The 25,333-nt window shown below is 41.4% G+C and overlaps 1 long non-coding RNA gene across 1 annotated transcript; it reads left to right on the forward strand.

The window, feature by feature from the left end:
* Nucleotides 1-8,027: 8,027 nt before the first annotated feature.
* On the forward strand, nt 8,028-22,058 carry LOC142468852 (uncharacterized). The gene is made up of 3 exons (XR_012788888.1): nt 8,028-8,640; nt 20,168-20,239; nt 21,118-22,058. It is a non-coding gene; the product is annotated as an uncharacterized LOC142468852 (long non-coding RNA).
* The last annotated feature ends 3,275 nt before the right edge of the window (nt 22,059-25,333 follow it).

Consider the following 25,333-nt stretch of genomic DNA (forward strand, 5'->3'; position numbering starts at 1 on the left):
GTAGAGGCCTCAAGCAGGGGAGCCTGGTAGATATATGGAGGGAACAGCACCCCGGGGAGCGGAGCTATACGTTCTACTCACACCCTCACGACAGTTACAGCAGGATTGACCACTTTTTTTGTGTATAGTGGATTGGTCCCACAGATATCCGATTCCAAAATACACGACATTACGTGGTCGGACCATGCATCAATAGAGCTGACATGCACACAGATTAGGCCTATTAGCCCGGGAGCAAACTGGAAACTAAATGAGTCACTGATTAAGATACCAGAATTAGAGAAAAAGGTTAAAGAAGAGATCAGGCAGTTTTTCCAGACTAATCTAGGCAGTGTGGAGTCCCACACAACCCTGTGGGAGGCTCACAAAGCCACAATGAGGGGGGTGCTAATTAGCATAGCAGCAAGACAGAAAAAACTGAGGGATGCCAAATTGACACAGCTATATAAGAGGTTAAATGAGCTTTCTGCACTACATAGCCGATCGGGCAGAGGAGATACCCTAAAGGAGCTGAAGGATGTAAGGACTGAGCTTAACCTCCTCCTCACCTCCAGGGCCGAGAAAGACTTGAGTTGGACACATAGAAAATTTTATGAGAAAGCAAACAAGCCGGACACAATGTTAGCCAACCGACTCCGTAATAGGCAGCCAAATTACAATATACAATCAATCCGAACAAAAACAGGGGAGACATCCTCTAACCCTAAAATTATAGTGGAAGAGTGCATAAACAGTATTATGCACAGTTGTATAATGGGGAGAAAGTGGTCCACAATGTAAATACAAGGCGCAGACTGCAGGAATTCCTCGCAGAGGCTACTCTGCCGCAGTTGGGCAGGTTGGAGCGAGAGGCGATACAGAGTGATTTCACGCGGGAAGAACTGACAGCAGTAGACAAAAGCTTGAAGTCTTCCAAGGCCCCGGGCCCAGACGGGTTTTCTAATTTATATTATAAAAAATTCATTGGATTACTAGCCCCACACATGCTCAGGTTATTTAACGGGGCCCTAGCGGGAGAGCCTTTCCCGGCCCAGATGCTCCAGGCGTCAATCTCCTTGATTCATAAGAAGGACAAATATCCCACAAATTGCCAAAGTTACAGGCCGATATCGTTGATAAATTCGGATGTTAAAATTTACTCTAAATTACTGGCCAATCGTTTAAGTGTTATCCTGCCTAGGCTGATCCATCCGGACCAGGTTGGCTTTATTATAGATAGACAGGCGGCCGACAATACCAGAAGGGTAATAGATATAATTGACTTTGTCAATGCCAACAAGGTTCGGAGTTTGGTGTTAAGTCTGGATGCGGAGAAAGCCTTTGACAGGATAGACTGGCCATACTTGGAGACCACGCTTGGGGCATATGGTTTCGGGGAAAAGATTCTGAGGGCAATAAAAGCATTATACTCTCCATTATATTCTCCTGCAGCGAGGGTCCTTCATCAGGGCTTCCCCTCCGAGTTGTTTCCAATCAAATGTGGGACGAGGCAGGGGTGCCCGCTCTCGCCCCTGCTCTTTGCCCTATGCATCGAACCGCTTGCGGCACATATACGCAGTAACAGGGACATAACTGGGGTCCAAATTAACTCACAGGAGCACAAATTAGCGCTATACGCTGATGACATTATCTTGACAATCACCAAACCGCTCACCTCTCTCCCCAACCTATTTGCGCTCCTGGGGCGGTTCACCCAGCTCTCAGGTTTCAAGATAAACCAATCAAAGACGGAGGCGATGAGCTTGAACATCCCCAGGGACATGCAAAAACTATTGGAACTCAATTTTGAGTTTAAATGGCAGCCCAGGTCCATCAAATACCTAGGGGTGAATGTCACAAAACAGATAACATCCCTATACCAAGCAAATTATCCCAGTCTGATAAAGACCCTAAAAAAGGAACTACGGGACTGGTCAGCATATGGTATTTCATGGCTAGGCAGAATTTACAGTGTTAAGATGAACATTCTCCCCAGAATACTGTACTTATTTCAAACTCTCCCGATACCATTAGTAAGATCCGAGATTAAGGACTTACAAAATTCAATAACATCATTTATTTGGAAAGGCAAAAAACCACGGATCAAAGCAGCAATTATGCAGAAACCCAAGGAGGCGGGGGGTCTTGCAGTGCCATGCTTGTTGTCCTATTATAAGGCAGCTCAGTTGTGCCAAATTACGCATTGGCATGGGGACCCGGAGCTGCGCCGGTGGGTGTCTCTGGAGAGGGAGTTATACGCCCCATTAGAGCTCAGAGACCTCATCTGGTACCCCAAACAAAAAATTAAGGCTATAAAAGACCCTTTGGCATCGGTGGTCAACTCGCTCTCGATCTGGGAGGTGTCCAAATATAGCTACTCATTGACCTCTGAACACACACTAATGGCCCCTTTATATAGTAATCCGGATTTTGCTCCTGGACTAGAGGTGAAGAATTTCCAGATCTGGCGACAACGGGGGGTTCACAGATTAAAGGACCTGGAGGGCAGCAACACCATCAAATCATTTGATCAATTGAAGTCAGAAACAGACATTCCTAACACAGAATTTATTAGATACCTCCAGGTCCGGGCATTTTACAACAAACACACGGCGAGACCACCCTTAACGAATTTTGAAAGGCTCTGTGTGCGGGGAACTGACACACGGGGACTGATCTCCACTCTATACAGACAGGTGGTCGGTACTGACAAGGGCGACATTACTAGACCCAGATTCATGAGTTTATGGGAAACAGACCTACAGGAAACACTAGAGGACGAGGACTGGACAGAAATCTTCAAGGCGGCCGCCAGCAGCTCCATCTGCACGACATTGAAGGAGAACTCATATAAGGTATTGTTGAGGTGGTATCTCACCCCAGTCAGATTAGCTAAATTTATTAAAGGCGCTTCCCCGCTCTGCCCACGGCAGTGCGGGGAACAGGGGGATCTGGTACACATGCTGTGGTCCTGCCCAAAGCTTATGCCAGTTTGGCAACAGATTCGAGATTGGCTACAGAGGATCTTGGGCCTCCAAATTCAGCTAGACCCGTGGCTGTTCCTCCTAGGCAGACCCACCGATGAAGTCTCAAGAACGGGGAACAAATTAATAGCACATTTTGCAACAGCTATGCGGTGCGAGACCGCAGCATTGTTGAACCAGAACGCAATTCCATCAATAGACAAAATTAGAAATCGAATTTGGTTTGTATGCCAGATGGAAAAGTTAACGAGTCTGGTTAACGATACTGGCGAAAAATTTGAAAAAGTCTGGCTGTATTGGCTAGCCCAGACGGATATCCCGGGGCTGAGTAATGCCACCACCTGGCTTTAATAGGACAAAATGAGTTCTCCTTGGATGCACAGACAAGACGACAGAACAGATTCATTGGACTAACGGTAGGCCCCACCCCCTATAGGGAGCTAGGTCTAAGCTGACGCCTCTAAACCCTCAATAAGTGGGAGAACTACAATAACAAGGGCAGGTGGTGTCCGTCCGACAGAAGAGATCCAGGAAGTGAATGGGAGCGCCTCCTCAACTCCCCCCTCCCCCTCTCACCTCCCCTTATCCCTCTACTTGTCTATGTCCTGTCGTCTTCCCTTCCCTCTGTCTGTTAAATGTTGTATGTCTGATGTTGAGTCTGTCCACCAGAACAACACAATGTAATGTGTCCGTATGATTTATACTTGAAAATAACAAAAAGAAAGTTGAAAAAAAAAAAAAGAAAGCACCAGTAGAAAGGGACAAAGATTGTTCTCGCTATTGAAAAGGAGGAGGCATGCTCTTGATAGGAGATCTTTGCATAGTAACTCCGAAGTATGTTTGGACTGGGTCAACTGGAAGGTTTCTAGTGCCATCTTGAATAAATAAGTATGGAGGTAGTATACAATACATAGTAGCGGTTACTAATCCAGGAGCCCGAAGTGTATTCCAGAGAAACCCATTTGATATGGGACATTATTGACTATTCAAGAGACTGTCACTTTATCCCTTACTATGAGTACCTCCCCAGTGTACGAGTGAGAGCTACAGATACAGCGGCCATTATTCAATTATTTCTCAGTGCCATTTTCGGAAAGTCTGCTGTATTCCACGCGGCATTCACTCGGTAATCTTCCGTGAGGGCTGTCAATCACACACATGTTTACAGTTGTTGCTTTACTGTGATTAATGTGATTGTGATTGTTTGGGTGCAGTTCTGCGTGTTTCCGCCAGATGGCAAATGTGAATCCTTTCGACTTTGGAATTCTCACTCTTTTAGAATGTGTCATTTAAGCATAACTGTGGGCAGGTTTGGTCTCATATAGTAAGTACCATGTTCCATTCAATGTACAAACTGTCTGAGACAATTTTGCTTAATGCATAGTGGTTTGAGTCTACAGTAGAGTGAACCTGCTACAGTACTGTAAAGTGAGACATTTCAACATTGTATCTTATATTGAAACAAGTGTGAAGTTGTTCATGGCATGCAAGGGCATTGATACAGTAATATGCTGTGTGCAATGTGCCACCTGCCATATGCAGTAGATTAACAAAATGTATCAGGTTTAAGTACAGTACAGACGTAGCAAGACTTACTATTCTCGGTGCTGCAAATGCAATCTGCGGTCCTTTCGCTGACACCTTACAACTACCGAGTATCATAGGCAAAGATATTCAGTATGCCACCTGCTGCCCACACGTACTGAACTGCGCTAAAATAATTATCATTATTTCGGCTGACTGTAGCCGATCCGCAGACTAATGCCGGCTCGCCCGAAGACGAGGCGTGGACAACACAGTCTTCACGCTATTGTCGTCTCTTGCGGTCATGGGAAATGTAAATATTGCTAAATTTGTATGTACTGTTTTAATGATTTAGAATATCATACAATAATAGTCACATGTTTGCCATTTCACCAATAACAAAGTACCTTCATATCCTTTTAATCTGTCTCTTGTATCCTTGCATGGTTATGGACGTAATGACTAATGACAAAGCATACAATCTCATGTTAGTTGATTGTGAGACACAGATAATTCTGCTCTTGTGCCTTGATTTAGACGAGGTTGAAATATTTGTAGAACAGCATACGAATGATACTGTACAGTGGAATGTTATTGTAAATACATTTTAAATACACAAATATGGCTATTTTTTTTAATCCAGATTATTTCCACGTTAAAATACAATTCCACATTTTCTCCTTAGAGCACCGTCCAATTTGAGAAATTGACGGTGTAATAATATCCAAGCTTGTTTTGTATGTACTGTATGTATGTATGCCTTTTATTGTATAGCACCATCTATGTACATAGCGCTTCACAGCAGTAATACAGAACATGTGATATAATAATTTAACACATACTGGCAATAATTGCTTGAGACATAAAAATAACTGATTACCTTAGCCTTGACAAAGCACTCGCGAAACGCGCGCGTCGGCAAACACGTGACCACGTGCACGCGCAGAGCCCGAGTTCATGTACACTGACTCAGAGAGATTCAGAGAGTCAGCGTGTCTCAGCCCGTGCACAGTAATGGACTGCTGAAAGATCCTACGATCTCAGCAGTCACACATCAGTAAAGTAAAGGCACAGAGAAAACCTGGCAGTATATCACAGTACGAATACAGGAAGCCTGAATGCTAATCCCCAAACACAGCATTTAGCTTAAAGGGGCACACACATTGAGCAAAACGGCAACCAATCCAGCAATTAACCTCTGGAGTGCCAGACCATCACCACAAATGAAGAGCACTACACCAACTAGGGAAAGGTCTTTCATTTTAGACCGATATTAATACCCTAAAAGGAGCAGTACTCAGTTGTTAATTAGGTATCTGTATATACAAAATTTACAGCAGTGCCACTAAATTACCAGTATTGCATAACTAATACTAGTGTCTATTCTAGCCCTGTCATAACACACTTGGGATGTACACGTGTTAAATATCACACACTTGTATTTAAATACCACCACCCACACATGCTGGTGTTATAAACTCACAAGAGGTGCACATAGACCTAGATCTGTATACTCAAGTCTATAATGTACTAATAGCTGCAGTACAAAAGCAGCTAAGTACAGGTCCAATCAACTAGTGCATCTACTAGTATTTCAATACTGGGGCACTACATCTGTGGTCCACACAGCCGCTACTTTCACCATAAGAACTCTAGCCCATTCTCTCCATATGAGGAACACTAGGGCCAGTGAATTACCCTAACACTGGGCATTAATACACCATTGTATACTCCTCTGGATACACCTATCCATAGAGTTAGCCACACTTGGCATCATTTAATCATTGTTTTAAACCCCAATATTTTAACGATATTGTCAATTAATAAAGTTATTTTAAACAAATCACCAATTCATACAGAAACAGAGTGCTACTGCACCGACACACTTTATTCGAGCAAATACCCGGTATGTACCTGGCAGATACCTGGAATGCGCCACTCCTCACCTCTGACAAGCCCCGTTGCATTTGCCTTCCCAGCCTGGGTTCATGCCTGGCTGATGGGCGGCTGATCTGTTAAATGATAATGATTAGGATTTAATAGGCTGCAATGCTTCGCGTGTCTACCAGATGGCATAAATTCATGAATTGTAATGCAGTATATATATATATACTGTGCAGTATTGCAGCCAGCGGGAATAAAATGCTTCAATCCCTGCTTGGAAAATACCTCAATGCACTCGGGCAGAAAACAGTCACAAACCTCAATACACCCGGGTATACCCGAATTCGTGGGACTAGCCAAGCTCGAATAAAGTGTGTCGCCAGTGTATCTACAGGGGTTCTGTCTGTCTACTATGTACATAAAAATAACATTATGGAAAAGGAGTCACTTCTCTCGAAGAGTTTAGAAGTGCAGTAGGACGAACGAGACAGTACTGTAGGAAGGCGTTCTGGTAAGTGCATCTGCAAGGTACCAAGGTTGATGTATGAGATGTATAGTATCAGCTATTGAGCTACTCATATGCTTTGTTAAATAAGTGTGTTTTAAAATAGGTCTTAATGGTTGATAGAGAAGGTGCAGGTTGGATATTGAGGGGAAGGGCATTCCAGAGGTGTGGTGCAGTGAGTGTCAGCTTTTAGGTGGTAGAGTATTTTACTGTAGATACAAAAGGGGTAGACAGAAGATATCCTTCACTAGAACGTTAGTCGGGTCTGTGTATAGAGAGAAATGAGGGCTGACGTAAGGAGGGGCTGAAGAGAGATTACAGCCTTTAAAGTGAATTTTGAGTTTAATACGGGATTTTATATGATCATTGTCTTAATATTTGATGTTATCATTGTCTTAACATTAACACTGCCCTCGCAAAATATAATAGTGCCATTTCTAGAAGCTTGAAACAGATACTTTAGATTTTAATTAAACAATGACTGTTTACTTTAAATAATAGTATTTAACCACTGCCAAAAAGACCTCTTCCATTTGAAAATGTAACTCTTAGCATTTCCATAAAACCAAAAATACAAGAACATTGATTTTAAATATATTTTTTTTCAATGCAAAAACCCAAGAAAAGTACCTTTGTTAGAATACTGCATAGAGGCACACTTGTATCATCTTTTATAATTGATGAATGCATACTTTCTTTTACTACTCAATTTGATGAATACTCTATTTCTAATGTACAAATAATCTTTATGACCCTTGTAAGCAGATCGGATGATATGCAGCTGAGCAATGTACTAGAACTGAAATATCTGTCTCTTTGATGTTCTGCACAGTTTTTGATGAAGTCGGTAGCAGCAGCTATTAAGTTAATATCTAGTCTTAATAATGTCCTTTGCTTTCTATCTTCACTCGGCTGGTGCTCAAATTAATTGCTTAAAATGAATATCTCGGCATGTATACCTAATTTTGTTAAGAGGATAAAAGTTTCCATGGAGAGTGAAGAAGTGCACTAACACAATTAGTAGGCTGTTTTGTATTAATAACAAGTATTGGCCAAAGTACTTTTCTGAAAGAAAAACATGCTGCCTAAAATTAGATTGTTACATTTTTGGTGGCATTTTTTCCCCCATGTATCGGCTGTAATAGACTTCATTAGAAGTGCAATAGAATCTGAGAAGACTAAAGTGGATAATATCCGACTTCGGATTTCAGTATTCCGATCGGATTTGGCCTAGAATGTCCGGGAAAATACACAGATCGGATTCAGACACGTTTGCCCATCTCTACTCACTGGGGTAACTCTACAGGAGATGACAGAAAAAAAGATTGGTGTGAAACAGCACTAGTATTGAAACTGAATAATGTAAAACACAGGCAGCCACGTGAGGACGCCAACCAGAGTGCTCCGGTCGCCATCTTGGGAGCCCAGCTGCATGTATCCAGTTCGTTGCCTGTATATATCCAGCATCTTGTGAGTAGGGTTGTAATTTTACCCCTCCGGATGCGTTATATGTATTTTTCACACCTAATAAATTTGCTTTTCATTAATATTAGGCCGTGCTAGTGTTTATCGTCTGTATGTCCTGTATGTCTTGTGTTGTCAGTTTGTCCCCACAATCATAGTGTTTGATATACTGCACTATTATTTGTTTCTCTCTCTTTTTTTCCACATATACTCCGTTGATGTGAGAATCCTCGAATTCCATCATTTAAAGGACTCTACAGGAGATGAGCTCCTGCCTTTATGGTAGTGAAGTTCACTGAGGTATGCCAGCAGCACCACCATAACAAGCTACTACTTACGGTCCAATACATGTATCTATCAAACTTTACTATAGGATAACCAGTTTCATTTTCTCTACTAGTGAATTCAATGATGAGTGATAAAGTAATATTTCAATGGGAGAGTAGAACAATATGAAGATATACTACAGGTATATTTCTCTTTTTTTTCTCTTATATGTATGTGGCAGAATAGTACATTTAGATCAGGGCTAGCGTTGATCAGCAACGCATGCAAAAGACATACCGGTACTTACTGTATTTTAGCAGCCATAACAGCTTTCCGCCAGTTAGCCCTACCTATGGAAACGTCGGTACAGAGCTGGTTAGTGACCTACCTGACAATGGTGGGCCATCTTGTTGGTCTCAACGTGCAAGTTGGACCACACTGAAATTTGGGCCCAACATCCGTTATTGGCCATATGTTTGGGCCTCCTCCATTACCGACTGGGCACTGACAAGCATCCCCAACCTTCCCCAGGTAGGGCCTAAGGGGAGAGGGCATCACAAAGTAAAAACTGGGGGGCGGTGTAAGAGTAAAACAAAAGGGGGATGTGAAAGATGTGAAAGAGGGAGGAGTTGTAAAATAGTAGAGAGGGGTGAGAAAAGGGATGGAGAGAGGAGAGAAAGTAAGTGGTTGGGGAGAAAGAGTAAAAGAAAGGAGGTGAGAGAAATCTACTTATTTATTTATAAAATGTTTTACCAGGAAGTTATACATTGAGAGTTACCTCTCGTTTTCAAGAATGTCCTGGGCATAGAGTTATGATGACAAATACACGGTTACAAATACATAGTTATAATGAGTGAAAAGGGTTATACAGTACATTATACACAAGATTGCATGCAAAGTTAAAGATTATATATATTATAGGAAGGGGGAAGCATATGAGAGACAAGGGGGAGTAGAGTGAGAGAAATGGGGGAAGAAAAGCAAGAGAAAGGGGAGCATGTAGGGAAAAAGCAGATGAGGAGATGAAGAGTATGTAGGAGAAAAGCAGGTATTGAAGTTGACACGTTAGGGAGAAGCAGGTGAGGAGGATGACATGCGGGGGAGAACACAGGGGATGAAGGTGACATGTGGGAGAGTAGGTAAGGAGGGTGACATGGGGGAGAAGCAGGTTAGTAGGGGATCACATGCAGGGAGAAACAGATGAGGAAAGTAGATGAGGAGGGAAGCAGGTAGGGAGATTAACAGATGAGGAGAATCTGGTGAGGAGGGGAGAATGTTGGGAGAAGCTGGTGAGGAGGGGATCATTTGGAATCCTGAAATATTTGGTTTATTATTATCTAAGAAAGTGAAAACAAGGAATGTTTGTAATTGCTATGCTTAAGATGGCGTTGTGGGGAATAAGGAGTTTCTGCACTTTTCAGGACTCTAACACCGATTTACAATGAAAGATTTTGAAAAAATTCAACAAAACAAGTGACTGTGTACATAATCAAAAGGTTAATCATGTCTCCTTTTTAATTTTATATCACTTGAAATAGCTAAGAATATATTTCACAGTCTCTAATTCATTAATTTATGTGAACAATTGTACATGAATGTTTGCAATGTAACAAAACAATATGTTTGATATTATTTCCTATATGGTAATTGGCTAGTAGAAACGAAAACAACTCAACATATCCATTTATATCACAAGTTAAAAACAGCAATTTAGTTCATATCTATCCATGACCTGTCTCACCTTATACTGTACATATCTGTATTGTTCAGCACAGCAGAACAGCACAGCGGAAAAATAAACATGAATTTATTTTCCACTTACACATACTGCTGCGGCCAGCTTTATTCTTACATTTACCCGTCTTGTCCCGTGGCTTTTTTTGGGCTGGGGTCGGACTTGGCCGTGCGCCAGCTGCATCTTCCCCGCATCCTTCCCCTCATTCCCCTCCCCTCGCGACCTCCACCTCTGCTTCTGCGGGTCCCCCTCTGCTTTCCGGGTCCCCCTCTGCTTCTTCGCATCCCCCCTTACCCCGCCACCACCTTCAGGGAACCCTGGCACGCATGATTGCGCACCAGTGACGCTCGGCACGCATCGGTAAAAAAACACACCAGCCGCGTCTGCCTGCACATTGCGGTGGCGGCCGCAGAAGAATAAAAGCGGCCGCCACTGTATACATTTTTTAACTCTTCCTAATTTGGCAGCAAACATAGATGTGTTTAGAGCAAACCTCTACTCTAGTAAGGGCATCGATACTTCTTATTAAATAAATATAAATAATATACATTTTTTCTTAATTCTATTTTTTTTTCTAGCTAGTCACACTTGCATTACATGCATGTTACGTTTAAATGTATTGGATTACTTCCTGAAATTTCTGGCAGAACAACTTAATCGGTTGGAACTGTTTTATGATAAAATTAAATGTGCAAGAACTAGTTCAGGGGTGCCAAACTCCAATTCTCACCACCCCCCTAACAGGTCAGCGTTTAAGGATATCCCAGCTTCAGCACAGGTAGCTCAATCACAGGCTCAGTCGAAGACCTGTTGGGGGATCTTGAGAACTGGTGTATAGCACCACTGAACTAGATCAACACCTAGGGCCTCATGCAGTAAGCGGCGGAATGGCACTTCTCGCCCGTTTCCCACCAAAAATGCCTACCCCTATTCAGGAAGGGAAGAGAAAGTGGCGAGAATCAAAAAAAAACGCCAGTTTTGTTGGTGGTTTTTTTTTTCCGCCAGTGGCGAGGCGAGAAGGCACTTTCTGCCTAAAATAGAAACATTTTCCACCACGCTGTATTTTAGTAGTGGCGAGTAGCTTAGCGGCGCTATTCGCCACTCTAGAATGGCGTTTTTATGCCGAATCAGCCACGCAAAAACAAGTTGGCTAGTTGATGGTGAGAGGCTGCTGATGAGTGGCGGATCGGCACTTGGAAAAAATCCTGGCCTTTTTCCTGGCTGGGATTGATGCCGGGGGTCTCCGGAGCTGATACCATTAATACCAGCACCGGAGCCCCCCGGCATGCATCCGAAGCAGGAAAAATGCTTTTAAAGGCCACTTCATTACCTTAGCGGCTAACCGCTAAGGCAATGAAGGGGTTAAGCCGCCGTGCCAGCTTTATTGTGGGTAGCGGGGGTGGGTGAATGGGGTATTTAGCCCTTGTTGTTTGTTTAGGGCTTGTGGGGGGGTTACGGGTGCGCTTAACCCCTTCACGACCATAGCGGTTAATATCGCTACGGTCATGAAGGGGTTAAACCCTCCTGCTACCCACCCGCAAGCCCTAAACAAACCACCGTTGGGGCTAAATATCCCCTTCACCCACCCCCGCTACCCACAATAAAAATAAAACACACAAAACTGCCCAACACTAACTAAATAAATATATATATAAATATATATATATATATATATATATATATATATATATATATATATATATATATATATATATATTACACCAACAACACCTATACCCCCTAACATACAGTATATTAATGGGCACAATTACTATTATCCACAAATGGATAATAGTGAATGTGCCCATTTAAAATACATAAAGAACAATAAATACATTAAATACATATAGCACTAACCCTTGTCCGGCTGCCACGATGAAGGACATCCTCATCTTCACCTGCTAATGCCCCATCCGCTTCTGCAAAATAGAAACAAGAATAAAAACATCCAATGTAATGTCCCCTAACCCCTTAATCACCGTAGCGGTTAATAACCGCTACAGTCATTAAGGGGTTAACCCACCATACCCACATACCCTACCCCACTACCCTGCCACCCCGTGAGGCCTAACCACCCTCACCCACTACCCACAAGGGAGGCCTACCCACATACCCTTGGGGCAATATCCCCTCCCCCCACCCCAACACATACAGTAAGTACAATAATGTGCCAAATAACTATTGTCCAGATAGGGATAATACATTATTTCACCATTATTAAACACATTAACTAGCATAGTAAAATAAATAAAATTCTACTAACCTCATCAATAAGAAGGCCCCGTCGCCAGCATCATCCTTGTGGTCCGTTGCCAAAATAAAACATAGCCAATACATTGAAATGCCATTCACATATCAATGAACCCCTTAATCACCTTATCGGATACTAACCTCAAAGGTAATGAAGGGGTTAAGCCATCATGGCCACATATCCACCCTTCACGCATTCCTTTGTACAGTGGCTTCCTCATGAAAAAAAATTACAATAAAATAAAAAATTATATATATATATATATATATATATATATATTTATATATATGTATGTATATATATATATATATATAGATATATATGCAAATATAGCTGTATGCTCATCTGCATGTCTTAGGCAGGTCTGCAACCCGCCTTTCCCCATTATCACCCAGCATACAGCACTTCCACTGCAGCAAGGGATTCTGGGAAATGACATGCAAATGAGCACACAGTGTCACTTTTTGCCTCAATAACCGTTTTTAACATGGTTCCCTATAGGCTTAAGCTTGCTGCATGGTCACAGCTTTGAGCACAGCCAGGGTTAAGGTGCATACCCAGAAAACCACCCACAGACAGCTGTTTCGACCTTGATGGGTCTCATCAGTGTGGGGTTGATTTTACTGGGAATGCAAGAGAGGCTATGGGATAGGCTAAACCATAATACTAAGTTAAGTTATGGTGAGTAAAAAAAGTGACAAAAACCCTCCACAGGAGAGCAAATATGCAAATAAAGCTGTATGCTCATCTGCATGTCTTAGGCAGGTCTGCAACCCCGCCTTTCCCCATTATCACCCAGCATACAGCACTTCCACTGCAGCAAGGGATTCTGGGAAATGACATGCAAATGAGCACACAGTGTCACTTTTTTGCCTCAATAACCATTTTTAACATGGTTCCCTATAGGCTTAAGCTTGCTGCATGGTCACAGTTTTGAGCACAGATAGGGTTAAGGTGCATACCCAGAAAACCACCCACAGACAGCTGTTTCGACCTTGATGGGTCTCATCAGTGTGGGGTTGATTTTACTGGGAATGCAAGAGAGACTATGGGATAGGCTAAACCATAATACTGAGTTAAGTTATGGTGAGTAAAAAAAGTGACAAAAACCCTCCACAGGAAAGCAAATATGCAAATATAGCTGTATGCTCATCTACATGTCTTAGACAGATCTGCAACCCCGCCTTTCCCCATTATCACCCAGCATACAGCACTTCCACTGCAGCAAGGGATTCTGGGAAATGACATGCAAATGAGCACACAGTGTCACTTTTTGCCTCAATAACAATTTTTAACAAGGTTCCCTATAGGCTTAAGCTTGCTGCATGGTCACAGCTTTGAGCACAGCCAGGGTTAAGGTGCATACCCAGAAAACCACCCACAGACAGCTGTTTCGACCTTGAATTTATATATAGATATAGATATATATATACACACATGATGAACCAATATACAAATAAATGTCTCAGGGTTAACAAAATCATGCTCCAATATAAATACCACTTATCCCTAACATCCTCAATGAAATACAATGCTATTTCCTAAACAAATGAAATGTAATCATCCAATCTAAAGCATCAAATTCCAATCCAAATCCTCAAATGCCACTTAAAACATTGCATTTATATGTAAATAATGTATACCCTGTTCATTTATGTAACTGTATTTGTAACTTGTAACCATGTATTATTTGTTTTTCTCTGTGCCCAGGACATACTTGAAAACGAGAGGTAACTCTCAATGTATTACTTCCTGGTAACATATTTTATAAATAAATAAATTTACATTATAGAAGTATACTATGTAATCCAAGAAATTCACCATCAATCAATTTACATACATTAATTACATCCCAAAACAATTAAAATACTATCCATACCAATTACACAATTAACTATAGCAACCATTAAAGAGAACAAGTTACCATCATACAAAATAGGACACCAAAAATTAAAATATACAAAAGCAATCCTCACCATTACCTAAAGTACAGCATAGAAGCCCAAAAATTACATCTATCTAATTATAAAATACATTGAACACACACCTATGCATAGCAGCATAGCCAAAATCATTTAACATAGTGCAAATCAATCTTTTCAAACACTATCATTTCTTACCCTGTATGTATATATCTCTCTAGACATACATACATAAATACATACAGTGGCAAGAAATGATGTACAATAAAAAAAACACATGTAAAAAGCAACAAAAAAAAAGTAACATAAAATACATTTCTTTAGTTCACTTACCATTACTTGACCCACTCACCGACTCCCATTGAACAGCTTACTCACGAACCAATCCACGAACAGGAACCCATAAAATAATAAACTTTAAAATAATAAATCCAAACAATACACGGGTCTTCTACTTGTAATCCATCTTCATCTGTATTCTTCTTTTCTTCAGCTGTGGCTCTCTTCCGGGGTCTTCTTCCCGTCTGCTGCCATGCCCTGGTCTTCTTCTTCGGGAGGTCCTTACTCCTAGGCGTGTGGCTTCAAAATGAGATGACATAGGCTTTTAAAGGCCTATGACGTCACATTTTCGTCATGGTTTCCACGGCCCTGATTGGGCCGTGAAAACCTTGTGTTTTGGCCGATACAAAAAAAAATGATGACGTCACCTAAAGGCAATGAAAGCACAGCCAATCAGAATGGATTTCCTTCAATTGCCTTTAAGATGATGTCATGAAAAGAAACATGGCCGGCCTCACATGGTACAGTAGCCAATCATAGCGTGGGAAGTCTATCCCTACTCTGATTGGCTCTAGTACCATGTGACAGGCTTTCACTGACGTCATATCTGTTCTCCCCCAAACCTCTGTCACATGGTGTACTAGAGCCAATCAGAGTTGCCACTGTATGTATTTATGTATGTATGTCTAGAGAGATATATTCATACAGGGTAAGAAATGATAGTGTTTGAAAAGCTTGATTTGCACTATGTTAAATGATTTTGGCTATGCTGCTATGCATAGATGTGTGTTCAATGTATTTTATAATTAGATAGATGTAATTTTTGAGCTTCTATGCTGTACTTTAGGTCATGGTGAGGATTGCTTCAGTATATTTTAATTTTTGGTGTCCTACTTTGTATGATGGTAACTTGTTCTCTTTAACGGTTGCTATAGTTAATTGTGTAATTGGTATGGATGGTATTTTAATTTTTTTGGGATGTAATTAATGTATGTAAATTGATTGATGGTGAATTTCTTGGATTACATAGTATACTTCTTTTGATGTAATGATATTTTCTTTGGAATATTGTATTGTTAACATTGATTTGCTGCGTCTACAGTGGCGACATCCTTTATTCTAACTCGGCTAGCTCCGCGAATTTCAGATTATCCCAGTTATGTGCGGTTTTGTGTCTTTTTCGCCCGGAGTGAATTGCGTTATTTTCGCGCCCGTGATTTAAGCATTTTATTCTCGCTGTCTGCAATACTGCAATACCGTGTAAAAACTCATGGGGGCGTTTGAGAGCTGTTGTTAGAAACCATACACTGTTTCATTGCATATACTTACCTGCCCTGTTAGAGGGTATAGAGCTACAGTAGCCTAGAATTTATTTGGGATACAAACTCCTTTTTGGTCTACCCTTCTTCCCTTCCTCCACCTTATTTTTAATTCGCCGCTAACATAGTATTTGGGTTCCAGGTTTCTGCTCATTCTGACTTAGCCGCGCTGGTTTGAAACGGCTTTCTCCGCCATTACAATCAATGATTTATTTATTATTTATTTATAAAATATTTTACCAGGAAGTAATACATTGAGAGTTACCTCTCGTTTTCAAGTATGTCCTGGGCACAGAGTAAAACAAATAATAATATATAAGAATATTATGAGATGTCCTTGGCTGAACATGCTAAGAGTTACATATGTGTATTCGTGGGACTTACCCGCAACTAACGGTTACAGACACCTGGTGTTTAGCCGGTCCTAACATATACTAAGATCCAGATATTAATATCTCTCTTATTTCTAGTACTACATGGTAATATTTAGTCTCATTGGGAGCGTCACGCGGGCCGGAATGTATTAATATGTCTCGCGTGCCAGTAAGTATTACTAAACTGAAGTTATGAAGTTATTTAGATAGGGAAAAGCAGTTTTTAAACGTCCTTGGGTGGGAGCAGTTTTACTCTGAGGAAAACTGTCAACTTCAACGCTGATTTATGAGAGGGGCTGGGTTTAGGTTGTGTTCAAAGGGAAATAATTGTATAAGAACTCAGCCTATGGCTATTGTCTTTCATGTTTTTCGTGTCTTGGGATGATGAATATTGCTGTATGAACTGCCAGTCCAGATGTGACTGTTTCATCATTTCCATCTTTAAGTAAGTGTCTATATTTTGCCTGTTATTTGTATATCTCGTGTGTTCACCTTTATCAAGGAATAAATTATATTTTATCATATCTAAGTCTCGTCCCAGTTCAACTCAGTTATATATATATATATATATATTATATTTTATATATATTTGGTGTATTATTAATAGCCTGTCACAAAGCTCCCGTCACAGGCTTATTAATAAATGATAGGACCTTCCTCGCCGGCGTGACACTTTCTCGTCGCCATTACTGGTCAGACCCTGTTGGGGTCAAGTGAGAGGGTTCCTAACATCTAGGGGCAAAATGAATTTAATTTCTAGGTGCCCTAGAACAGAAGTTCCCATGCCAATTGGCCGTGAACTTGACCGAGGCCCTAGTTCCCACGCCAATTGTGCGATTACCCTGACTCCGTTCTATTGCCACGAGAGGGTCGCTATTTGCCATGCAATCCTGCCTGAACTAGGACTACATGGTGACCGAATCTGAGCCCTCTACGTTGAACAGAACCGGAGTTATGGGTTCCTGGTTTCTGCTCATTCTGACTTTGCCGTTTCAAAGCAGCGCGGCTTTCTCCGCCATTACGGTAAATGATAGGACCCTCCTCGCCGGCGTGCCCCTTTCTCGTCGCCATTACTGGTCGGACCCTGTTGGGGTCAAGTGAGGGGGTTCCTAACATCTATAGGCAAAATTAATTTTATTTCTAGGTCCCTAGAACAGAAGTTCCCACGCCAATTGCCCTAGTTCCCACGCCAATTGCGCGATCATTGCTCTTTTTTGACAATGTTGCCGATCTTGTGGCTTTGCGGTCTGGCAGTAAAAAACAGTGCAGCAAGCCTCGACATTTGTTACACTGTCAAAGGAGCAAATGGAAACAATGTAAGACAAATCAACATGTTCTTTTATTGGTGGAGTCAGTACAAAAACATTTATTTACAAATACTGTACAATGTTGAAACATTTTAAGTGCACAGCAATTCAAAACATCAACAGGTATATGGTTTACTGCTACAGTACATGTGTGAAAACATTTGTCAGTCAGTATGGTTTACAGTCACATGTTTTAAATACAATACATTTTTTAATATCTTTAAAATATTAATATATAAATATAATTTAAAAAATTCAGTTCTGTGGGTCTGAGCAGGTTGAAATTGCACCAGTACAGTCCTAGAGGGCAGCAAACAGGGCAGGTTTTCAGGGCAACCTTGAAAACCGTGCCTGTTTGCGTCCCTCAGGGACTGGAGTCGTGCATGTCCTGTGTAAAAAAACACACAACAACGCTTTGCTCATTTTCTGTAGTTACTGTAGTCATTGTGTTTTTAATCCATCCCTAGCCAAGCGTCAATCGGCTGACTGCGCCTGCGTGTCCTTTTAGAGATGGGAGCTTGCTGCTTACAGTGCATGAGTCAAACTACCCTACCAACCCCCTCTCTCCACAGAGTCAGAGTCGTTAATATTAATTAATAATATATATACTGTATGTAGAAAATCTACTGTTTGTTTTTGGTGAGGCACAGGGAGTTAAAGTGACTTGCTTTTTATGAACTGTATTTGGGGGTTGTATTTGGGGGTTTATTGATCATATTATTATGATGAACTGCCTTTTGAAATTACAGTACTGTTAACTATTTTAGCCACACACCTCCAGAGTCATTCATTTTCTGCAGTTACTTTAGTCATTGTGTTTTTAATCCGTCCCTAGCCAATCGTCAATCGGCTGACTGCGCCTGTGTGAACTCTAATCCTTTTAGAGATGGGAGCTTGCTGCTTACAGCGTATGAGTCACCCTACCCTACCAACCCCCTCTCTCCACAGAGTCAGAGTCGTTAATCTTCTGAATATTGCCATTGTGTTCTTAATCCGCCCATAGCCGAGCGACAAAGCTTAGTGCGCTCGCGTGTAATCACACCATCGCCCCCCCCCCCAACCCTTAGAGGCTTTTGGAAAATCCCCTCTCGAATTTTAAATGTAATTGTAAATGTAAATCTGATGTGCACAGCATTGGGAGAATTGAGAGTAAAAAAAACCATTAACTGATTCATGTTGTTTTGTCATTCATTCTTATACTGTCGGGGGGGGGGGTGATTGTTGTTAATGATTATGATTAGCAGGAAAGTGAATAAATATTTATTTTATTTTGTCAGGACCCAAAAAATACAAATATAAAAATAATCATGAATAATACATACTGCAGCCTTTATTAAATTCTTCTGGCAGATTGAAATCGGAGAAACATTTATAAAACATTTGTAAAACATGGAGATACATGAAAAATGGACATTTATATGAATAGTAATTAATAATATATATACTGTATATAGAAAAACTACTGTTTGTTTTTGGTGCCTGAGGCGCAGGGAGTTAAAGTGACTTGATTTTTATGTACTGTATTTAGGGGTTGTATTTGGGGGTTTATTGATCAAATTATTATGATGAACTGCCTTTTGAAATTACAGTACTGTTAACTATTTTAGCCACACACCTCCAGAGTCATTCATTTTCTGCAGTTACTTTAGTCATTGTGTTTTTAATGCGTCCCTAGCCAAGCGTCAATCGGCTGACTGCGCCTGCGTGTACTCTAATCCTTTTAGAGATGGGAGCTTGCTGCTTACAGTGCATGAGTCACCCTACCCTACCAACCCCCTCTCTCCACAGAGTCAGAGTCGTTAATCTTCTGAATATTGCCATTGTGTTCTTAATCCGCCCATAGCCGAGCGACAAAACTCAGTGCGCTCGCGTGTAATCACACCCCCCCCCCCCCAACCCTTAGAGGCTTTTGGAAAATCCCCTCTCGAATTTGAAATGTAATTGTAAATGTAAATCTGATGTGCACAGCATTGTGAGAATTGAGAGTAAAAAAAACATTAACTGATTCATGTTGTTTTGTCATTCATTCTTATACTGTCGGGGGGGTGTGTGGTTGTTTTCAATGATTATGATTAGCAGGGAAGTGAATAAATATTTATTTTATTTTGTCAGGACCCAAAAAATACAAATATAAAAGTAATCATTAATATTACATAATGCAGTCTTTATTAAGTTCTTTTGACAGATTGAAATTGGATAAACATTTAGAAAACATTTGTAAAACATGGGGAAGCATGAATAATGCACATTTATAAGAATATTATTTAATAATATATACTGTAATGTACTGTATAATATATATACTGTATACTGTATATACTGTATAGTAATATTATTTTTCCCTTCTTTATCTTTTCCTCATTCTGTCTACAGTACAGTAGTTCATTGAGAACCCACAGAAGACCATTCTGCCTACAAACCCACGGAAGACCATTCTGCCTAACAGTGAGTAAATTCGCTCCCTTTTACACCACAACAATCCTAGTCAATGTGTTAGGCTGGACACTAGCAAGTGTGAGCATTCACCATTCAAGAGGTGGTACTCTTCCAGTTTATTGATGTTCATTGTATTCGGTGTTGTTACTCTGTAGATGGTCACTTTATAGTGTGGGACACTTCAAGTACACAATTTATGGTAATTATGTCGTTATAAGCCTGGCAGCTTTTTGGTAGAGCACCATATAGCTTTTTTCTGTTCATTGAGAGAGGAGAGGTTTTGTGTACATCATTACTGCTGTTTAGATACTGTACATTTTACTGTACAAACAGATTAGACTGGACACAAAAACCCACCTCCCCCCAGGCCACCCGTTTTTTCCTGAAACGACAAGAAAACAAAAAGTGAGTGCAGTTACTGTACTGAAATATGTGCGTACTGTATTATGGCATTGTGAGATGTGTAGAACTACTGTAGGTGGCTGGTGCTGCTTTCTCTGGAAAGAAAAAAAATTGAGCAGTTAGTTGGCAGTTACTGTAGTACTGTCAAACTAGTCTACTGTATACTGGAACTACTGTATACTCTGACTACTGTTAAATTCTATGTACTGTAACCTGATGGCTGGTGCTGCTCTCTCTGTAAAGAAAAAACTAACTACTGTATACTCTGACTATCTGGAAAGAAAAAATCTGTGCCATACTTACCTGTATCATACTGTACTTACAATACTACAGCACAGTACTACTTTCCTGATGCTTGCCCATTACGCGCGATGACAATGGGCAACACAGTGGCAATATGGTCTATATATTTATTGCAGCGTTCCACGGTGAGTACATCGTTCCAAAAACTCATTATGCCTTTCAACAACTCGTCCTTTTTTTAGGGTTTTGCCACTTTCCGGATATGGTCCTTCAACTGATGCCAGACCATTTCGATCGGATTGAAGTCTGGCGATCTGTCATTGGAAAAAAAGGACAATTGGTTTAAAAGCTAAAAACAGTGGGGAACAAAAATGGGACACGATCTACTGCACTTACTCCACTGGCGTCTTCACCCAGTTGATGCCGCGCTCAAGGATATGCGCCGTTGACGCGGTGTGCTTCGGATCGTTGTCCTGGTAGAAGCGGTGACCATTGGGGAACTCGCGTGTGATGTATTGCACTATCTCGGGCACAATGTTGTCTTGGAAGAAAGCTTTATTCATGATTCCTATAGCAAGAAAAGAAAAGTGCTCAAAAAACTGCACAATAGTACAGTACAGTGCATACAGTAAGGCAACACTAGTAAAGTACAGTAAAGTACAGTGCATTAGGCGACATTATATTTGATACATTCAAAGATGACAATGCAACCCGGTCAACGCATAGAGATGGCACCCCACACATGCAGCTTCACAGGGTGTTTTGGCCGCGGCTTCAAAGATATGCAGCCTTTTTTGTGGAATGCAAAGCTTGCAAATCTCTCCAGCGACACAGTAGACTCTACAGTGAAGATGCAATCCTGGAAAGTCTCCCCACTGTCGATCCATGCCTGGGCCTGGACCACCCTTTTGATTTTGTTTGCTTCCCCGTATCATAGGGTATGCTCTGTAATGACAAGGAATAAAAAAAATTAGCGGCACAGTACAGTACAGTACAGTTTGCTAAACAACACTTTTACAGTACCTCCTGTACTGTCCAGTACTAACCTCACACGTCCATATTTCCATCCAATGCTACGTCTCATCTTCTTTATGCTGCTCTCGGATACAGTCAGATTGTGCTTTTCCTGCAGAGTGTTTTTAACCCTTAATGCACTCCTCTCATCATTCTCCTCACTTATTTTGTCCCCTAGAAGAGTTGTCTCCCTACAATGTAAAGAAAATATATTGTTTTATTAATATGCAGCAATATAAAATGTATATAAATATAATGTTGTAATATAAATATAAATATATCAAAAATATATACTGCTGTAATATAAATATAAATATACAACCTATATATACCGTTGTACGATAAATAGAAATATACAAAAAATGTATACTGTTGTACTATAAATATTAATATACAAAATATATATACTGTTGTACTATAAATATAAATATACAAAATATATACTGTTGTCATATAAATATACATCCTATATATACCGTTGTACCATAAATAGAAATATACAAAAAATGTATACTGTTGTACTATAAATATAAATATACAAAATATATATACTGTTGTACTATAAATATAAATATACAAAATATATATACTGTTGTCATATAAATATACATCCTATATATACCGTTGTACGGTAAATATAAATATACAAAAAATGTATACTGTTCTATAAATATAAATATACAAACTATGTTATAAAATTAATCAACAGAAATAACAACAGTATTACCGTAGATACAGAACTGTACTGTAGATGTACTGTACTGTATGAACAGTACAGTACGTACAGTTTTCTATATTTTTTTTTTGTTAAGTTTCATAAATATACTTACGCGTTAGTTACCCTTGGTGCCCTTTTGCATTCTCTGTTTTTTCCGTGTGCATGATAGCTCACGGTGGTTGCTGGCACAACGAGGTCAGAGGCAGCTAACCAGCGCTGGATAGCAGCAATTCGGTGTCCGCTCGTGTACATCTCCTTAATTCGCATGCTGAGCTCCTTTGAAATCTTTTTAACAGGCATTGCTGTGAGTAGAAAGAAATACAAACACAAGAATGTATATTTGATATTTAGTCGATGTGTATTCTATGTGCAGTCAATACACAAAATGGATGGTGTATTTATACGGTAATGACTCACATTAGAGTACGCCCACTTTCAACACCTGTACCTGGTCGCCATGCATAAAAGGTTACACACTTTGCATAGCCCACCACTCCATGATCTTTATCTGAACTTGCCCTTGTCCAGATACTGCATTGTGCCACCTGCTTCCATGGAGCAACCCCGATCCTATGGACGCAGGAACCCACTCGCCTCTGCCGTGCCTGTCAAGCTGAAAAAGCGAAAGGCGGCAGCCGTTTCCACGCCAAGGCCAAAGCGACAGGCTAAGGCCAATAAAGAAAACCTTCTGCTGACCCCAAAGGCTAAGGGTTTTCTTAGACGTAAGCCTCATTATGTGAAGAAGATATATGGTGATGTACTCTAGACGCAAAACGAATGGCAGCCAAACCATCGAACCCGCAGACCACTTCCTACCATACGCTTCGACGACTCTGCTGTAGCTGTCCCGGAAATCTTCAGCCCGTCTTCTCCACCCCCATCTTCTCCGGTTCCATCCGACGACGCTGCCGCCTCTGAAATCCACGGGTCACTGTCTCCTTTGCTCTTGGACGACTCTGCTTCTCGCCCGGAAATCCAAAGGTCACTTTCTCCATCCCTCTTCGATGACCCTGCCGCTTCTCCTCTACCGGGTATCCACAGGTCACCTTCTCCACTCTTCCTCGATGTTGATGCCGCTTCTGTCCATGGAACCCCCATCTCATCCTCCATTGCACCCATCCCCTCAGATGTCCAGACGCCATGCACAGGAAGCAGCTCGTTAGACCGGATGCTGAATGGGATAAGTGTGGATCTCCCCGGGAATTCTATTGTGCTAGCAAAGATAGATCTGCTTCTGGAGACAATGTTAAACGTGGAGCAATGGATGCTACAAATGGATCAATGGATGGATCGACGGATGGAGAAGATAGAGGCTGACAGAGCGGGCATACATTATTTGCTCGGTGCTAATGCCTCTGTTTCCCTGACACCGGAGCAGGGGGGTGACATGGATGTGATGAATGGGACCTTCGACCCCCTTCCATCACCAAGTGCACCCCCTCCACCAGAAGATGTAGTGTACATGTATGCCGTTGAGGAGGACATGACAACCCCGTCAAGACCACGCCAGGAGACAACACGGCGACCACGACTGGAGGAAAGCTTCCTCCCAGACAACCTACCATCGCCCGTCGCCTCAAGCACACCCGCACCCAAAATACCTACACCCGCTCGCATCGAAACGGTGCCCGACATCACCCTGTGCGATCTGCCACCGAAGCTCAGGGAGAAGTATAGGGTGATGAGTGCTGGTGTACCCTACAAGTATGCCTTGTTCATATTTAAGCACCATGTTCCCTACTCTTTGTACTGCGACTGGGCCTTCAAAGTGAACTACGATGGGTTTTGCGTAAAAAAGGCGCTTCCTGCCAATTTAAGGAACAACATTCGGGATGAAATGCGGCGCTTTTATCCAATTACAGATCCTGTAATGAAAGGCGTTCGAGACTGCATTAATGGCGTTTTGCGCCATGCAAGGCATCGGCCATGGATGGACAATGTGGAGGACTTTCAGTGAGACCACACTGTTGTGCTGAACTGTATTGTACTGTACATGTTTTGCCCTACAGTACCTGCTATACTTAAACAAAGGAGATGTTGTTGTGTGTTTTTTTTACACAGGACATGCACGACTCCAGTCCCTAGGGGCCGAAAACAGGCACGGATTTCAAGGTTGCCCTGAAAACCTGCCCTGTTTGCTGCCCTCTAGGACTGTACTGTCGATGTTTTGAATTGCTGTGCACTTAAAATGTTTCAACATTGTACAGTATTTGTAAATAAATGTTTTTGTACTGACTCCACCAATAAAAGAACATGTTGATTTGTCTTACATTGTTTCAATTTGCTCCTTTGACAGTGTAACAAATGTCGAGGCTTACTGCACTGTTTTTTTACTGCCAGACCGCAAAGCCGCAAGATCGGCAACATTGTCAAAAAGAGCAATGATCGCGCAATTGGCATGGGAACTAGGGCAATTGGCGTGGGAACTTCTGTTCTAGGGCACCTAGAAATAAAATTCATTTTGCCCCTAGATGTTAGGAACCCCCTCACTTGACCCCAACAGGGTCCGACCAGTAATGCGGCGAGAAAGGGTCACGCCGGCGAGGAGTGTCCTATCATTGACCGTAATCGGCGGAGAAAGCCGCGCTGCTTTGAAACGGCTAAGTCAGAATGAGCAGAAACCTGGAACCCATAACTCCGGTTCTGTTCAACCTAGAGGGCTCAGATTCGGTCACCATGTATTCCTATTTCAGGCAGGATTGCATGGCAAATAGCGACCCTCTCGT

The sequence above is a fragment of the Ascaphus truei genome, chromosome 1 (genome assembly GCF_040206685.1).
Source record: "Ascaphus truei isolate aAscTru1 chromosome 1, aAscTru1.hap1, whole genome shotgun sequence".
Taxonomy (NCBI): domain Eukaryota; kingdom Metazoa; phylum Chordata; class Amphibia; order Anura; family Ascaphidae; genus Ascaphus; species Ascaphus truei.